The following is an 18242-nucleotide window of genomic DNA, read 5'->3' as shown; positions in this document are numbered from 1 at the left end:
AATCGATCCTTTCAGGATGTGGGGTTATTTATTTTGTTTTCCAATTACAATTAGAGTTTTTCTGAACAATTTTGATGGAGATGTTATATTCTCATACTCGATGGAATTTTGTCTTTGAGTTAGTGGGTTCCTGAAATTGAATTTTCTATCTTACTGTTTGTTTTAGCTCGTGACATGATAATCTGCGTAGTTTGTATAGAACTTTTGGTGTAATTTGCATGTTCAATATTCCCTTGTACACCTCTTATAGTGGAGATTTTTTTCTTCTTTCTGTTGCTATTATGAGTGCCATGTACATAGCCTACTTGTTGGATGTCTACTATGATTTTGGTAGTTTAATCGAAAATAGTCTAATGAATCGTCTTATTTTCGGAAAAAGTTCAATGAAATGATTAAGAAGCTATATTCTAAAACTGTGTGGTTATATTGGAAGGGATTTTTTTCCTGGATTATGAAATTGTATCTTCTTTTTTGTTATCACTTCTCTTGATTTGTAGGTGTTTCTGAGATTGCATTTCATTTTTCATAGCATTACACTTTATTTTCTGATAATGTTATGCTGCCTCATGCTTAATAATGGGGTTCTTATGGTATGTTGAAATGTTTGATAGTGATTAGACTGACTTGAGTTTAATGTTGATCTTCATGCAACTACTGTTGTTTAATTAATGAAATACTGTCACGTAGCATATGCCTTGCTTATGAAATTGTCTTCATTCCTTGTATTTGTGAAGTGATCTGCAATTGTTCGGGGACCTGTGCATCTGTTTAGGAGAGTTCTTTTGGCATTTTGTATGTGAATTTTCTTGTTCATATCTATAATAACTTATTTTGAATGTTAGTGACTTGTTTTTGTTGTTGTTCTCTTGCAGTAACATGGAACCTAATTCTGGTCATTTGGTTACAAATAGTTGGAGGAAACACGCCCAAAAAAATCAGAGGTAATTTATCTCTTTGGTCGTAATAGTTTAGTATAGATGATATGTTTATGTTAGCTGATCGGTAGCACCTGTTGAGACGGGGATCATACTTTTTTGTGCTAATTGCTTTGAATCTAAACCATGCTTTAGCTGATTGTTCTTGGCACCTGATTTTATCATAGTTGTTTTTACGCCTCTGCTTCTGGAAAGTTATCTGCTAGTGTGATAATATGATGTGTGTTGTTGATAATGTTGTGATAACTCGTTTTTTTTTATCATATGATGAATACCTTTTAGTGATAATACTCTTTTATTATGTAGCAGGGATTCAACACCTCAGAAAGGGCCAAGGGAAACTATATCTCCCAGGAAAAGCCCAAGGTTGATTGAAAAATCTAAGAAGATAGTTGGTGTTAGTTTAGCTAAGATGGTTCTGGATTTTGAGAACCATGTTGAGGAGAAGACACAGGGTAGCAGTCAGGGAATTGTGAATCTAGATGCTGATTCACTAGGTACTGAATTCTGGAAGTCAGCCGTGGATAAAGTAGATGTTATTGAAGAAGATGTCAATGCGACTAAGGAATCAGTGTTGCACCTTCAGAATCTTAATGCAGATGATTTTCATCCAGAAGACCAACCATGGAGACAACCACTCATATACAGTGAGGGTGAAGATGATGCAGATTGGAAGGAGTTTTTACACAATTTTAGTATGAAAAACAGTGCTGGTAAGGATCGCGAGGAAGACGATGAAGGTAATGTTTATACTTTGAAATTATAGAAGTCATCGACAATGTTATTTGCAATATGATGTTAATGTGTATTTTTATGTGCTTCTGAACATGTAGATGATCATTATGACCAATTTTTGGAGACGGATGATGAAGTTGAAGGTATTGTTGGTTTCTCTTTTAAACTTTGGTTTTATATAAGGCGATAATGATATCCGATGTGTTAATTACTTTTTCCTTGTTGGTTGTCATGACATGCAGTTGTCAAGGAAGTTAAGGAGCCACTGATTGATTTTGAGATTGAAGAGGGTGAAAAGAAGGTAAATGCTAATGGATCAGAAGATGATTATGGTCCTGAAATGGTTGATAGGCCATTACCTAATCATGAAGTTAGAGTGGTTGATAATGGGCCTTACAGAAATGTTGACAATGTGCCGGTAAGGAATGTTGATAATGGGCAACAGTGGTTCGATGACAGTGATTTTGAAGATTTCCTTGCTGCTGCTGATTTAGTGGATCCTGAGTTATTCCCTGAACCAGAACATGGAGTACAAGTTGTAGATGTTGACAGAATTGAGGAGGGGATAAAATTTCCTGACAAGAACGCTTTTAAGAAACATCTCAGAAAATATTGTGTATCTACTAGGACAGTATACAGGTTTACGAAGAGTGATAATATTAGAGTCAAGGCTGTGTGCAAAGGATTTGGAGATCCCATTCTATGTCCGTGGTATATATATGCAAGGAGGATCCCTAGTGAGGCGACTTGGAGCATAAGAGATTTCCACTTGCACCACACTTGCATTAGAGATCCTTATGGGAGGAATTCATGTGCAAATCTTGAATTTGTAGATCAACATGTGATCAACAAGCTAAGGGAATCACATGGAAAGACTGTGTACCTAAACCTTCTGAGAATGCTGCGGAGTTTGGACAAGCCACAACACCTTGATCCCGTATCACGTTGCATGGAGGCTAGAAACAATGTGTTGGAAAGGATAAATGGAAGCTTTGATGAGAGTTTCAGACTCGTACCAAGTCTGTGTGAATGATCCAAAGGACTAATACCGGGTCAGTTGTTACTTTCACTTATGGAATGTAATATCTCTTTTTGTTCGTAAAATTGGTTAGTTTGAGTTATAGTTTTAATACTTTACCTGTTTCTTTGTGCAGGAAGGATAATTTCTTTGAATCTGTGACCATATCTTTTGATGCCCCTATGAGGGGTTTTGTAAATGGTTGTAGAAATGTGGTTGGGCTGGATGGATGTCACCTGAAGGGGAAATATGGTGGCTGCCTACTATCTGCCACTGCTCTAGATGGTCAGAATGGATTAATTCATTTAGGGATCATGGTTTGTAGAAATGAGTGCGCGGAGAACTGGTTTTTGTTCTTGAATAATCTCAAGCCTAGATTAGTTGATCATCCCGTTCAGCCAATCAACTTCATATCTGATAGACAGAAGGGTTTGAGAGATGTTGTTCACAAATTGTTCCCTACTTCACCACATAGGTTCTGCTTCAGGTTACAAACTAACCACTAACTTGATTATTTATTGTTCCAAAATATATAAAGTATGTTCTATACTAATCCTCTAATTCATGACAGGCACATGTATGCAAACTTCAAAACACACTACAAGGGATCTAAACTGCACACTCTTTTCTGGAATGCTGCTAGAGCTTATAAGCCTAAACACTTTCAGGTTTGTATTAGTTAGTCCGTAAATGAATGAATGCTTGATAATTTGTAAATAAACAGGTGACGTTTTTTGATTTTCAAGAAGGAAAATGCTTGAAACGCTGAATATCTTTCAATTGTAGGCACAAATGGATAGTATGATGTCAGAGAATGTTAGTGCTTGTGAGTATTTAATGGGAGAGGATCCTAAAAGATGGTGCAGGGCTTTTTTTGACCACAAGAGTGCTTGTGAACACTTGAGTAACAACTTTTCTGAAAGTTTCAATAACATGATCACCAACATTAGGGAGAAACCTGTCTGCAAGCTGGGTTTGATGTATGGACAGCTGGTGATGGGGCTGTTTTTCAAGAGAAGAAATGCTTGTGTTGGATGGGATTCTTGGGATTTGGTTCCTACTGCCAAAAAATTACTGAAGAAGATGTTTAAGAAAACAGGGGAATATAAGGTAGAAGGATCGGTTGCTGGCAAGCTTTATGAAGTCACAAGCATACATAATACAGTTTTCACTGTTGACCTTGAGAAACATACTTGTAGCTGCATGCAATGGCAGTTGAGGGGTTTCCCCTGTCAACACGCAGTCTGTGCTCTACAATAAATCAGACCCAATTGGGTTGAGTAAGTGTGCAGAACACATGTAGTTTTAGCCATGATTCTTTATTTATTACCAATATGTGAAATGTTAAACCTGTTCGTTTTTCTTGTGTGCATTTTTATAGGTATTGTGCCAGATACTACTCAGTGGATAACTATAGGACCACTTATGCCCCTGATATGGTACCATTGGAAGGGCCTGAGGACTGGGATGAGGTTTTTTGCTAACTCTCAACTATTCATGTTTACTTGTGTTTAATTGGTATGATTTATGTGTGCATTATGAACTTAGACATAAACTTAGACAACCTTGTACGTTACATTATTAGGCTTAAATATTTGTGTGTATCTACTTAGAGTACAATTGTGATACATGAATTCAAAGTACTCTGTGAAATATCTAAACTCAGTTCTCCTCAATTCCTGTATGAATCCTATACCTAGGTACTTAATGGATTTTAGTGCTTGGAAGTCGGATTCCAGACCTTGCAGTAACATATATAGTAGATATTTAGGATGTTTAATCTTTGCGGCGGCTAAGTAATCATTTTTAGTATTTTCATTCATTCTTTGTTGTTTTTTTTGATGTGTCTATTACTTACTAGTTTGTTGATCTCTTTATGCAATATTATCTTCCTTTATTCTTCTCTTATACAGCCAAGAACAACTATTGTTCCTCCATTGCTCATTAGGAAACCAGGAAGGCCTAGGAAGAACATAAGGAAGGCCTATAATGAGACCCCATCCGGGAAGAAATCCAGGTGCTGCAGCAAATGCAAGCTGCCTGGTCACAACAAGACAACTTGTCTTGGTGGTGCAATTGGCTCTAATCCAAAGAGAAAGAGGTCTACATATGAAGAAGGCGGACTGACGTTTCAATCTCAATCATCATCACAAGTTGGAAGTGATGGTGGTTCTATGCCTGCAACTAAGAAGCCAAGAAAAGATATGACTCAGCAGTAGTGTGCTATGAAGATTTACTTAAAACTACTTTTGGTTAGGATTTCTTTTATTTGCTTTCAAGTGAGACCTATAAAACTTCCTACGTTTGCTATTTATTTGGTTATGTTTTAGTTTAGTTTTTATTTTGTTTGGATACTAGACATCTCCCAGAGCTATTGTTTTTGGATGCTTCTGAGTATCGGATCTTTGATTCAGTGCTATTAATAAATGGTAGTATTTGTGTCACTAGCTTGCCTTACTCTGTTTTTACGATTTTATGGTTCTTCTGTCTGGTTTCTAACAGGTGAACAAGACAAAAGATTGAAGATGAAATCTCTGCAGTTGAACTTGAATGTATATGGAGACACTAGGAAACCAAATGTTCTAGTTTGTTTCGAAGGGTATAATTGAGCATATCAGGTCGCCCTAAATTTGCCACATGTCAGTTAACAACAGTTAACTTGTAATTGGATGGAATTCTTTGTAACGGGATTGATTTAAAAGTTTTAAAAAAAATGGGATTATTTTGTAAACAACTTAAGAAAATGGGACATATCTGTAAATGACCCAACACAGAACAACTGACTCAGAAAACTAAGACTGACTCAACTGACTTAAGTCAAGTCAAACTTATTTGACTTGACTATCCTATTAGACATTGTGCAATTTAAAACATAAGAACCATTTTCAACCTAAAACTGAAATGTAAAGCTAGCAACTACAAAATGTACACAACTAACACAAGCAGGTTTCAACATCTCTTCTCCTGTTAATGGTTATTGATCCTCGATCAAGAAGAAGAGGATGAACCTTGTCACCAGCATCTTTTGAATTTATTATCCAAACCCCCTCCTTCCTCTGCCACCTCTCTCCTTCCTCCCTCTGGATCTTCTCTGCCTCTGACATTGGGACTTCTTGTGTCTGAATAAACAGGAAACAATTTAAATTAACTACAGGAACAGTGAGGATAACAATCAGTGACAAAGTAAAGGCCAACAATTAAAACTCGTACATGCATATCTTCCATATCCAATTGATTTTATAGTTGCCGAGTGAGTTTCTCGTCCCTGCCAATATCGTGAAACTCATTTTTAACTGAAGGATTTACGCCACATTTTCTTCTATATCATTCATCAAGAGTCAAATTATCTTGTTCCACTTCTCTACATTTCCCTTTATGACTTGGACCTCTGCAGTTTCGATAACCCCGAGTTAGCGCTGGCTCATTTCTGTAAAAGTTATTGTGTGGCAGCTTGATTTTATACAGGAACAACTTCAACAACTGAGAATAAACATTTGCATTAGTGTGATCTCAAGAATCTAAGGAAGTTAAATAATTACCTGTCGAAATGTAGATTGAGATATTACCTTCTTTTGGCATGGATACAGATGGATTTTCATCAGTTTTTTCATGGAAGTTGTCTGCACATCAGAATCCCTTTCTCTTGCTTCCTATTGAGGTTCTGGTTTTTCTCCAACTCTCTTGAATCATAAGGCAAATGAGGTTTCAACTTCAAGGTTGACCCTGCATGACGCTAAATTACCATTTTTCACGAGTTGCACTCAAGCTGAAAATAGTAACTTTGAAGATGAGAAAACACTCCATATAAATGGCACATGCGATGTGTAATATCCTCCACAAACGCAGTACAGAGTAATTTAAGAAGATCGATTACTCACTAGATGAATAGCAGAGTTGAGCAAATCGATGTGGGCGTGACCCAATTTGCAACTTCTCAAATGCTGGAGGACCGTCGTCACCATTTTTCTGAGACTGCTTTATGGATGAATGAAAAAAACCCGAGTATTTCAGACCATTCTTCATAAAGGTATTGAACAACACCACATAATACAGTTGTAGGTACAGAAAACCTACTTGCCACGTGTTCGAACGAGATTAAACGAAGTGGAAGAAAAAATATCTCTAAAAGATCTTCTCAGACAGTCCCGAGGAGAAATGTTAGTGAGAAGTCAAATCAACGTCAGAGTTACTTTTACGAATATCAGATCTGTGAAATATGAATTATCTTTGAATAAGAGACCTGCGAAATACACATGAGTAGCCAACCGGCGAAATAAGGTTACTTGGACGAGAAGATAGTTGACGAAGTATTTGAATTGTTGTGCAAGAAATGGGACAACTATACCGACAAGTTACCGAAGTTATCAGCGAAAATAATGGAATAACTTTACTGAAAATGGTTTGAACGAAGTATAAAGTAGAATCACGTGTATTGTGTGAGTATCAGCGAAGTAATATGAGTTGTACTCCACTATTTATTTTTTCCTATAAATAGAGACCTTGATCCATTGTATGAGGGGTTGGACTTTTTGTATTGGTAGAGTTTATGTTGAGAGAGGTAAGTTAGGGTTCTTGTGTGTCTTCATTCTTGTATGATCCCCAACTTAACTTATTTAAAAAAGGAGATTTCTATTTCGTATGCAGTCATAAAGGAAAGATTTGTTCTTACTCTTTTAATCATGTCTTAGATCTTGTGTATTTTATCATTTGGGTGTACTACTGGATTTCCAGTAGTTACATTTTGGCGTCCAGAAACAAGGAACTTAGGTTGAAAGTTTACTCTCAACTGAGATATTGAGAAAAAGTTGAAGTTGTTTTTGAGTTCTTGTTATTTAAAATTTTAAACGAGTTATTTTTTCATGGAATTTGATTTCGTAGACTTTGGATGTTTAGTTCTTGATCGAGATCTGAAAGTGGAATAGTTTTGAGTTCTGTTTTGAAGGAATCGTTAAGATCTGAAAGTAGGGTGGTTTTTGAGTTCCCAAAAGCTTACAGCAAAAGTAACTTCATTTCATTAGCTAAAAACTGTCAACGAATCGGTGAATAAGAGTGATTCATAGACATCTGTTGAAGTTGGTTGATGGCAAGAGTACCAAATCGAACAAGGCACATAATAGCATCAAGGAGAAGCAAGCGTCTAGAAGCAAAAATAGAAAGAATAATAGAGATGGGAGAAACATCAACTGCAGGAGGAAGGCGTGGTGTGAATCAACGGCAGAACGGTGGTCCTGCCGGGAATAACTTTAGAGAAGGATCGGTCCATATTACTGATACTGAAACTGTTTTAGGAGAAAACCAGTTGGAGAGGAAAGGGAGGAAAACGTCAATGAAGAAAACATGACGTTGGAGCAGTTGAGAGGAACGCTTCGACAGGAAAGAGGGAGAGAAAGAGACCTAGTGGAGCAGCAAACTAAACTTGTGAGGCAGAATGCCACTCTGAGGGAGCAAATCGTCAACTCAATGAAGAAAGAGCAACCAATGATCCATGAGGAGGAGAATCAGATGCAATAACAGGTTCACCAGCTAGAAGGAATTTGTGTCAGAGAGACGAAGTACCCGAAAATAATGTAGACGAGGAAAGGAGACATGAGGAAAGAAGGGAGGAAAGAAGGAGACGCCAAAGAGAGAACAATGAAGAGAGAGAATTTAGAAGAGCATTGGAAGAAACTAGGTGGGAGGATCAAAGAAGGAGATTTTAAGAAGAGAGAAGGCGCGAATAAGAAAGATTACACGAAGAAGAGAGAAGGCGCGAAAAGGAAAGACTGTATGACGAAGAAAGAAGACGTGAAGATGAAGAGATACGAGGGCGTGAAAGGAGACGCGAAGACGGAAGAAGGCATGACGAAGAAAAAATAAATATGCGCGAAGAAAGTGGAGGAAACATAAATCAAACGGTTCTGGACGAGTTAGAGACATGAGATCACTGATAAACAACTAGAGAAGAGGAGGAAGAGTGCAACTGGCAGAGGCAATAGAAGAAGCTGACAAAACTCCGTTTACACACGAAGTGTTTGAAGCAAGGATTCATGCGAGGTGTACATTGCCAACTTTCGAAAGCATATTCAGTGGATCAGAAATTGCAGTACAACATTTGAAGCAGTACACTCTCTCCTTGATGCAATGGGGACAAAACGAAGCAGTGTTGTGTAAGTACTTTCCAGCGAGTCTGACTGGAGAAGCGTTGGCTTGGTTTGACGGATTTCCAGAAAGATCAATTTCTTCATTTAGATACTTGCATAGGATATTCCTAACAACCTATATAAGAAATAACATGCTAAGGCCGGGAATTGAAACCTTTTTTAATCTAAGGCGAAGACCTGGAGAGAGTCTGCGAGGTATTGTGACGAGATGGATGATTGTATGTAGAGAGCTCGCGGGAAGAGTTGATGAGAAGAACTTCATTCTGGAATTTGTGAATTCCTTGATCCCAACTGACCTCCTATACACCCAGATATTCATAATTCAAAACTCATTAACAATGAATGAATTAAGGGAGTACCAGGAGGGATATATTTCCTTGGAGGAAAAGCAGAGAGAGGTGAGTGAAGTCCCAACTATTCCATCAAAAGAAGGAGGATATCGTCTCTTACCACGGATAGCACATGCAGTAGAGAGCAACTCAAAGTATGAGAAAGGAGAAACTTCAAATGTTGTTCCAACGAAGCTAGTAGCTGTATCAAGCGGTGATCAAGAGTGGATAGATCAGAATCCAAGATATGAAGAACCAAGACAAAGAAATTATGAGTCACGAGGTAATATTTCAGGAGGCCAGCAAAGAAATAACCAAGTTCAAAGGTATAGAGAAAGAATAAATAATGCACCAGCATTTGAAGATGTGAAATTACCAAGGCTCAATACAAATGTAGAGAAGGTATGGGAGGCGATTTTGCTAACCGAGGAAATTCCCGCTCCTCCGAACTTGGGGATGGAGCCACCACCAGGAAGTAGGAGTCATGAGTTTTGCAGATATCATCGTTCTCACGGGCACCATACAAAAAATTTCAGAAACATTCGAAGAATAATACTTCGTCTGATAAATCAAGGGAATCTCGCACACTTTTTGGAGAATCAGGCACCATTGCCACCACCCCCACCTCGTGACAACAGCCAGAATCAAGCACAGGTGTACCGAATCGAAATAGGTAGAGGAACACAAAGGTTGGATTGTAATTTCATAATACACTCCGCGAAGAACATGCAGTATTTTCACGATAATGTGCTTAAGAGGGTGCATAAGAGGGACTTTGAAGTGAACGAAATATTCAGTGTCGCGAAGAGAGGACCATTGGAAGAATGGAAAAAGAGGCCGATTTTATTTTCATCTCTGGACGTACCCGAAGGAGGAGCTTCGCACACAGACCCATTATTTGTAACCTTAAACTTTGGGAAACACTCAAGGTGGGAGGACGATCCTATCAAAGGAAGGAAAATTTGGACGATAGACAGAATCCTAGTGGATACTGAAATTTTGGTAGACATTCTCTTTTACCATGCGTTTAAGACTATGGGATACAAAGACTCTGATCTCGTGTCGTCAACCTATAATATACTCCCTCCGTTCCACTTTAAATAATGTTTTTGGAGTTTTCATGCAGATTAAGAAATGGAGAGAGATATGAAGGTTTTCCATCTATACCCTTGATAAAAGTCTTCAAACATTAATTGCTATTAGTGAATTTAAAAAAAAACTTGTAGTTCCAAGAGAAAATGTAAGGGTGTAATTGGTAGTTTTGTGGAAAAATATGAAAACTTTCAAGTATTATGGAACAAAAATATAACCCTAAAACATCATCTAAAATGGAACGGAGGGAGTATATGGATTCAACGGGGTTGCTTCAAAACCAAAAGGCGAGTTGGTGGTGAAGATCTTCGCGGGAGAATTGAAGATAGGGGTTACAATATGCGTAGTAATTGTGGATTCACCTTCACCTTACAATTCTCTTATAGGAAGACCATGGATCCACGGAATAAAAGGTGTAGCATCGACCTTTCACCAAGCAATTCGATTCCTAATGCCAAGCAGGATCGGCGAAATAAAAGGAGAGCTGAAGGATGCAAGAGATTGCAACGAGAAAGATGTTCACAACTACGAATAAAGATTGAAAAGGAAGAAGGAGCAAAAGAAGAAAGTGTTAGAGGCAAAGAAGGAAGAAGAGCTGATGGTGCACATGACCAAAGCGAAAGAAGGATGGGCAATACCCAGTGAAATTCCTGAGAAGGAGGGTGATTCTTTATAGAAATTAAAGGAACCATCTCCACTTGGTGAACCAATCATGAATATCGCATTTGTGGAACCCACGAAGGAAGTAAATTTGGGAACAGACAAATAACCAAAATTTGTGAAGATTGGGACGAAGATGGAGGTGGATGAGGAAGAAAAACTGACAAGTTTATTAAAAGAATATCATGATGCATGGAGTATGAATGAAATGCCAGGGATTGATCCACTAGTAGCATGTCACAAATTAGATCTGAATCCTGTAATTAAACCAATAAGGCAAAGAATACGGAAAATAGCAACCACCTATCACGAGAAAATATAAAAGGAACTTCAAAAGATGATGGACTCGGGAATTATACGACCATCGAAGTATCCGTAGTGGATCGTAAATATGGTGATAATGTCAAAGAAAAACAAAGGGATACGAATCTGCATTGACTTCAGTGACCTAAACACAACCTATCCGAAAGATAGCTTCCCCTTACCAAATATACCACAGATGGTGGAATCAGCATCCGGGTATCATCGACTCTCATTGATGGATGGATATTCAGGTTCTAATCATATACCACTCGTAGAAGAGGATCAAAAAAATACATCTTTTTTTGCTCCAAGAGGATTATATTGTTACACAATATTTCCTTTTGGATTGAAAAATGCGGGATCTACATACCAGCGAATGGTAGAAAAGATCTTCGCCAAATGGGTACATACGAATTTGGAAGTCTACGTTGACGATATGCTAGTAAAAACTAAAGAGTCATGGGACCATGTGGAGGATTTGAAGGATATCTTTGAAAAAATGAGGACTTACAAGATGAAATTTAATTCTTGCGAAGTGCATCTTTGGAGTTGAATCAGGGAAGTTCGTGGGGCACATAGTATCGAAGAAAGGGATCGAAGTAGATTCAACGAAGGTTCAGGACATACTAGACATGCCATCCCCAACCACTATAAAAATATGTGCAAAAGTTGGACGAAAAATTAGCAGCCTTGGGTAGGTTCATTTCGAGATCCTCCGACAAATGTAAACACTTTTTTGATATCTTGAAGAAGGGAACGAAGTTCACGTGTACGCAAGAGTGCGAGCAAGCATTACAAAACATAAAGGAATACCTCATCAATTTTCCTATCTTGCAAAAACCAGAACCTGGAGAAGAATTATTAATATGCCTCGCGGCTACATCGAATGCCATCAGTGCAGTTTTGCTTCGCTTGGATAAATGAGTAGAAAAACCAATCTTCTATATCAGTAAAACATTTAATTATGTCGAGAGAAATTATCCGAAGATTGAGATACTGATATTAGCATTAGTGTATGCATCAGAGAAGTTATGAACTTATTTCTAAACTCACAAAATCAAGGTGCTGACTAGAATACCGATAGAATCCGTTTTAAAGAACACGAAGAGAGTAGGAAGGATTGAAAGATGGAACACTCGAATTGATCAATATGGGTTAAAATACGAGGTTCAAACTTCTACGAAGTCATATATAGTTGCAGAATTTCTGGCTGAATTTCCTTCGGAAGAAGATGAAGGGGTGGAGGATATAATAGATATGGATGAGGAACGCACAGACCCAGAAGACCTACTCAAAGAGAATCATCCAAGGAGATGGAAGATATTCGTAGATGGATCTTCAAATAGTTCAGGTGGAGGAATGGGAATTGCATTCACTTCGCCAGGAGGGACCAGGATAGTTTATTGATTTCGATTGGAATATAAGGCGACCAACAACAAAACAGAATATGAGGCAGTGCTGCAGGATTTAAGGTTAGCAAACGAAATGGAACTGGACGAAGTAAGAATAACAAGTGATTCGTAATTGGTTGTTAGGAAGATTGAAGGAAGATACAATGCAAGTGACCCCGTAATCTATAAATATCTACAACTCGTAAAAGAATACTCTTCGCGAATACCAAATATAATCTGGAGGCACGTATGCAGAGGGAATAACATGCACGCTGATTCATTTGCTTTCATAGCCTCTATGATTATCGATTCTTCAGTCAAGCACATCTGTATCGAGCGGTTAATGCAGCCGTCAGTGAGCAAAGAAATTGAAGGCGTGGACACAATGCTCGTAGAAGATGGAGAAGCAGAAATAGAACTAGATGACGAAGATTGGAGAACTCCCATTTATAGGTATCTGGAGAAAGTATATTTACCTCGGGATAGGTTTGAAGGGCACAAAATTAAAGGCAGAGCCACGAATTATGAATTGCGAGAAGGAATTCTATATCTAAGGTCATTCTTAGGCCCGATGCTAAGATGCTTGTCACAAAAGGAAGGGATTGAAATTATGAAGGCAATACACTATGGTGATGCAGGTAATCATAGAGGTACTAGATCAAGGATACTTTTGGCCGCACATGCATAATGACGCGAAGAATATTGCTACAAGATGCGAACCATGTCAAAGGTTTGGGAAGTGGATACATGCACCATCCACGAGTATAAATTCCATATTAAGTCTTTGGCCATTCGCCATGTGGGGCATAAATATAGTTGGACCATTCGTGACTGGAACCAAGCAGCGAAGTTATCTAATAGTAGCAACAGATTATTTCTCGAAGTGGGCAGAAGCTAAAGAAGTACAACATACCCGAGATGGGGATATATACAATTTCATTCTTGAACATATCATATGCAGATTTGGGATCCCAATACAGATCGTCTCCGATAATGGGAAGCAATTTAACACGTTCAAAATCTAATCGGGAAAGTCAAGTCCGCTATACCCACAAAGTAATGGGCAAGCAGAGGCGACAAACAAGACGTTAGCAACCACATTGGAAAAGGAAGCTGGAAGGATATTATAAAGGATGGTGCGAGTAAGTTCCAAATGTGCTATGGTCATATATGACCACGAGAAGAGATGCCACCGGAATGTCACCCTTCTGTTTGACGTATGGAGTAAATGAAGTATTACCTACCGAGATTTTTAGAGCATTGCTCGGTCTAACTCGTATGCGTTGCTATCTCAAGCATGTTTGTCAATGTTAGTGATCAAAACTATAAGTCTTGATTTCTAGTCTATTATAGCTAAGTGTCGGACTAGGATAGAAAGTGTAGTTGAGATCAAGAACTTCATGGCGATTCATCATACAAGTAGAAGAAATACTCAAGGAACCGGTGGAACTTCTCGACAAAAAGGTATGTGAAGACTTGAACTTATCTATCACTCAAAAGTCTATCTACTGTATCTCCTACTCTTTGAGACAAGATGTCGTAAGCTACATATATAGACTTTGATTATACATATTTGTATTTTCAGCCGAGTATACCTCGCCTATATATATCTCGAAATATGTGTTGGTAAGTTTTTCGTTTCGATCAAGTTTATCTTTACCATGTGAGAAAGTCATGATATGTTTCAATCATCTTGAAAATTGCTTTGACGAGAAATGGTGCAACAACTATATAACGTCCTCTAAGAATGTTTCAATGCTTGAAATGAAAGTTTAGATTACATAACCAATGGTGGACATAAGCATTGTTGTGGAAACACAATTATGTATAAGTCTTATTCCTTGAACCAAAGTTTGCGAACTTTGTTGATCAAGAGAACCGGAAGAATGGCGTGAGCCAAGTCCACGAACTCAGTCCGCGAACTGCCGAAGTTATCAAACCCGAGAATTTCTGCTTGAGTTGACAAACTACTTGCGTGAAGCTAAGTTCGCGAACCGGCGAAGTTCTCATACCTGAGAATTTCTGTTGGAGTTTGTAAACTCTGCCCGGCAACTTAAGTCCGCGAACCTAGTCTGCGAACTTGAGAAGGTTATATATCTGAAGATGATTTCTGAACTTAAAAAGACTAAGGAATGAAGTTGGCAAACCGTGGCCATAAAATTTCATGAACCGATTCAAGTGAATCAAATCATCTTTGCTTCAATTATGTCTTGTGTAGTGCATAAGATTTCCTTTCAATTGAACAACTCTCTAACTAGTTCATTTGAAGTCATTTGAACTAGTTATGGTGAAGAAGAACATGGTTGATATTAAATACTCATATGGCTAACCTTTTGATTAACTATTGTTGAACCAACAAGTGCATATGTTTGGGTACGGTTAAAAAACCTAGAAGCGTGCATTGTCAAGTGTGTGTAACAAACTAAGTTTTCGATCTAAAGGTTGAAAAATATTAGCTTGAATCTAAATCAGGTTTTCATCTAACGGTGAATATTGAATGCTTTGTTACTAAGCTAACATTGATTGCAAACCATGATTTGAAAGAATATATAAAGGAGACATCTAGTATTGTGCAAAACCAATCCCCACACCTTACGTGTGATACTAGTTTGCGTTCTAAAGTCGATTCTCCTTTAACCTTTGGTTTTCTTCTTCTAAAACCAGGTTAACGACTTAAAGACTTCATTGGGATTGTGAAGCCAGACCGATACTACTTTTATCGTAGTTGTGTGATCTGATCTTGCAACTTCTATCGTACGAGTACAATAAGATTGATTGGCTTGAGATTGATATCTCTGATAGGCAAGATATAAAAAGTAATCACAAATATCTTCGTCTCATTGTTTGTGATTCCGCAACATCTTGTTTCGCTACCATACAATTAAGATTGTTGTGAGGTGATTGATAACTCTAGGATGTTCTTCGGGAATATAAGACTGGATAATCAATTGGTTCCTGTTCACCTTGATTATTATCAAAAGACGGAACAAAACCTTTAGGGTTTATCTGTGGGAGACAGATTGATCTTTTGATAGACTTGTCTGTGTGAGACAGATTTGTTTGTTGTCAAAGCCTACGATTTTGGGTCGTAGCAACTCTTAGTTGTGGGTGAGATCAGCTAAGGGAATCAAGTGCGCTATATCCTGCTGGGATCAGAGGCGTAGGGAGTACAACTGTACCTTGAATAAGTGGGAGACTGATTGGGGTTCAACTACAGTCTAGTCCGAAGTTAGCTTGGAGTAGGCTAGTGTCTGTAGCGGCTTAATACAGTGTGTGTTCAATCTGAACTAGGTCCCGGGGTTTTTCTGCATTTGCGGTTTCCTCGTTAACAAAATTTCTGGTGTCTGTGTTATTTCAATTTCCGCATTATATTGTTTTATCTTTATAATTAAAATAATACAGATTGATTGATCCTTGGATATTGGTCTTTGGTACCATCCAAGTTATTCCTTTTGTTTGATTAAAGACTCGCTAATTTCTATTAGCTCGAGTAAATCAAAACAAGAGAGAGATATTAAATCCTTGATATACTTTAAGCTAGATTGAGTCTGACTGTCTAGTTGATTCTCTAGCAAAGTATATTGGAGTTAGTCCATACAGATTGCTAAGCGAAATATTGGGTGGTGTTGTTAGACCCCCGCTTTTTCAGAGATCATTATCCCTACAACTAAGATAGAAGCATGGAGAAAAGGTTTGAACTCAGATTTAATTCTTGCAAAGTTAGATGATTTGGAAGAAAATAGAGAAACTACACTTCGGCATATGACAAACTACCACCAAAAGTTATCTCGGGAGTACAATAAATGTTCAAAGAAAAGAGCTTCGTACCAGGAGAATTGGTGCTGCGAGAAATCCCACCATATCAGAAAGGTTCAGGAGGAAAATTGGAGCCCACTTGGGGAGGTATGTATATCGTGAAGAGGATGGCAGGAAATGGAGCTTATGAACTCACTGACTGCGAAGGAAAGGATACTGACGATGAAGGGAATATAATATATGGAGAAATTGAAAGACAAGATCGAAAACTGGATCATCCCTGGAATCCAGTTTACATCAAAAAATATTATCCGCGGTGAATAAATAAAGAAAAAAGATATGTATTCAATCGCAGAATCAAATATTTAATGAAATATCCGGGCAAAATAAGAACTTATCAACAGGCGAGTAAGACCTCATATTAGGAGGCTGATAAGACCAACGAAATAAAAGAGTTTATATGGAAACTCAAACCCTTCGCCTAGGAAGGTTGGGAATCCGTGGCGTGCACCTTAGTTTGCACTGAAAAGACGAGGGTACCCAAATATACCTCAATCTAAAACTTTTCCACCTATAAGTCCTTTCTCCGAAAGTGATTGTTTATGGACTGAGTCGAGACAATACAACTAATCGGTTCACATTTCATGTGATCGTCTATGGATAGAGATCGAGACAATACAACAAGAAAGTGTGTTTACTTGACAATAGGTTCGGACTTAACCAAACAAAATAGGATTGATATCAAGTAAATAGGAATTAAAGTTTGTATGATTTACTTTAAATTATAATAAAGACAATTATAATTACGGAAAATAAAAGTAAATGACACAGCAAGATTTTGTTAACGAGGAAACCGCAAATGCAGAAAAACCACGGGACCTTGTCCAGAACTGAATACTCTCAGGATTAAGCCGTTATACAAAATCTAAACCAACTTCGTATAGTTGAGACCAAGCAACTATACCTATAATTCACCTAGTTCCGTCTGTATCCCTATGCCATCAACTTGCAATAAGTCACGCACTTGGAATAATTCCTTTGGTTCGTATTCCAAACAGTAAAGGAATAACAAATCTGTTCGGTAACAACTCTTTTCAATCAAGTGATATGAGTTGGACAAAAGGCTCTTCCGTTTATCCCAATAAACTCCTTTGTCGGGTTTCAAGATCTATCAATCAACAATCACCGAAGTAACTGTTAGATATTTTTGCAATCAATATTCTTAATCCAAAGAATGATATTGATGTTGATCTACACAGCTAGTAAATCAAATCTACCACAAGGATAAACTGATTATAGCTGGATCCCCAGCCGATCAAGTTTTGTGCACACCAAAGATTATGAACTCAAATAAGATATCTTCAATGTCTTCTTTGTCTTCAAATCTTTTTAGATCTTCAATAAACACCTGCACACCAACAACTTGAATCTCTTGTGATAAATCACATACAGAACGGAGTCTATTAACATTGGATTTTCACAAGACGTCTTTAGATCTACAAACATTCTAAAGATCCCCGTCGAAACTTCGATCTAGTTTGAGTGAATCTTATATCAGAAGAGAAGATTCTCAAGCATAAACAAACTAGGTGCAATCAAATCAATCGAAAACTAATAATAAAATGCAATTATCTAGTTTCCCACCAACGGTACTCGTAGATCTTCCCAATTCCAAAAAAGTAATTAAAACGAGCAGTCGTAAGAGATTTCGCCTAATTAGGTTACCTTCCTCTCCGAATAGACGGCTCCACCAGTAACATCACAACAAGGTAATTTTGCTGGCTCTGAGGATTAGTTTGCTTGAATTGCAAACTTCAATATTTATAGACCAAGGAAGTTTGGACACCAAGCAATTTCCAAAACCGAAAATATTATCAAGATAT

Source organism: Papaver somniferum, chromosome 8 (assembly GCF_003573695.1).
Source record: "Papaver somniferum cultivar HN1 chromosome 8, ASM357369v1, whole genome shotgun sequence".
Lineage (NCBI taxonomy): Eukaryota > Viridiplantae > Streptophyta > Magnoliopsida > Ranunculales > Papaveraceae > Papaver > Papaver somniferum.
This window is presented reverse-complemented; position numbering follows the sequence as displayed.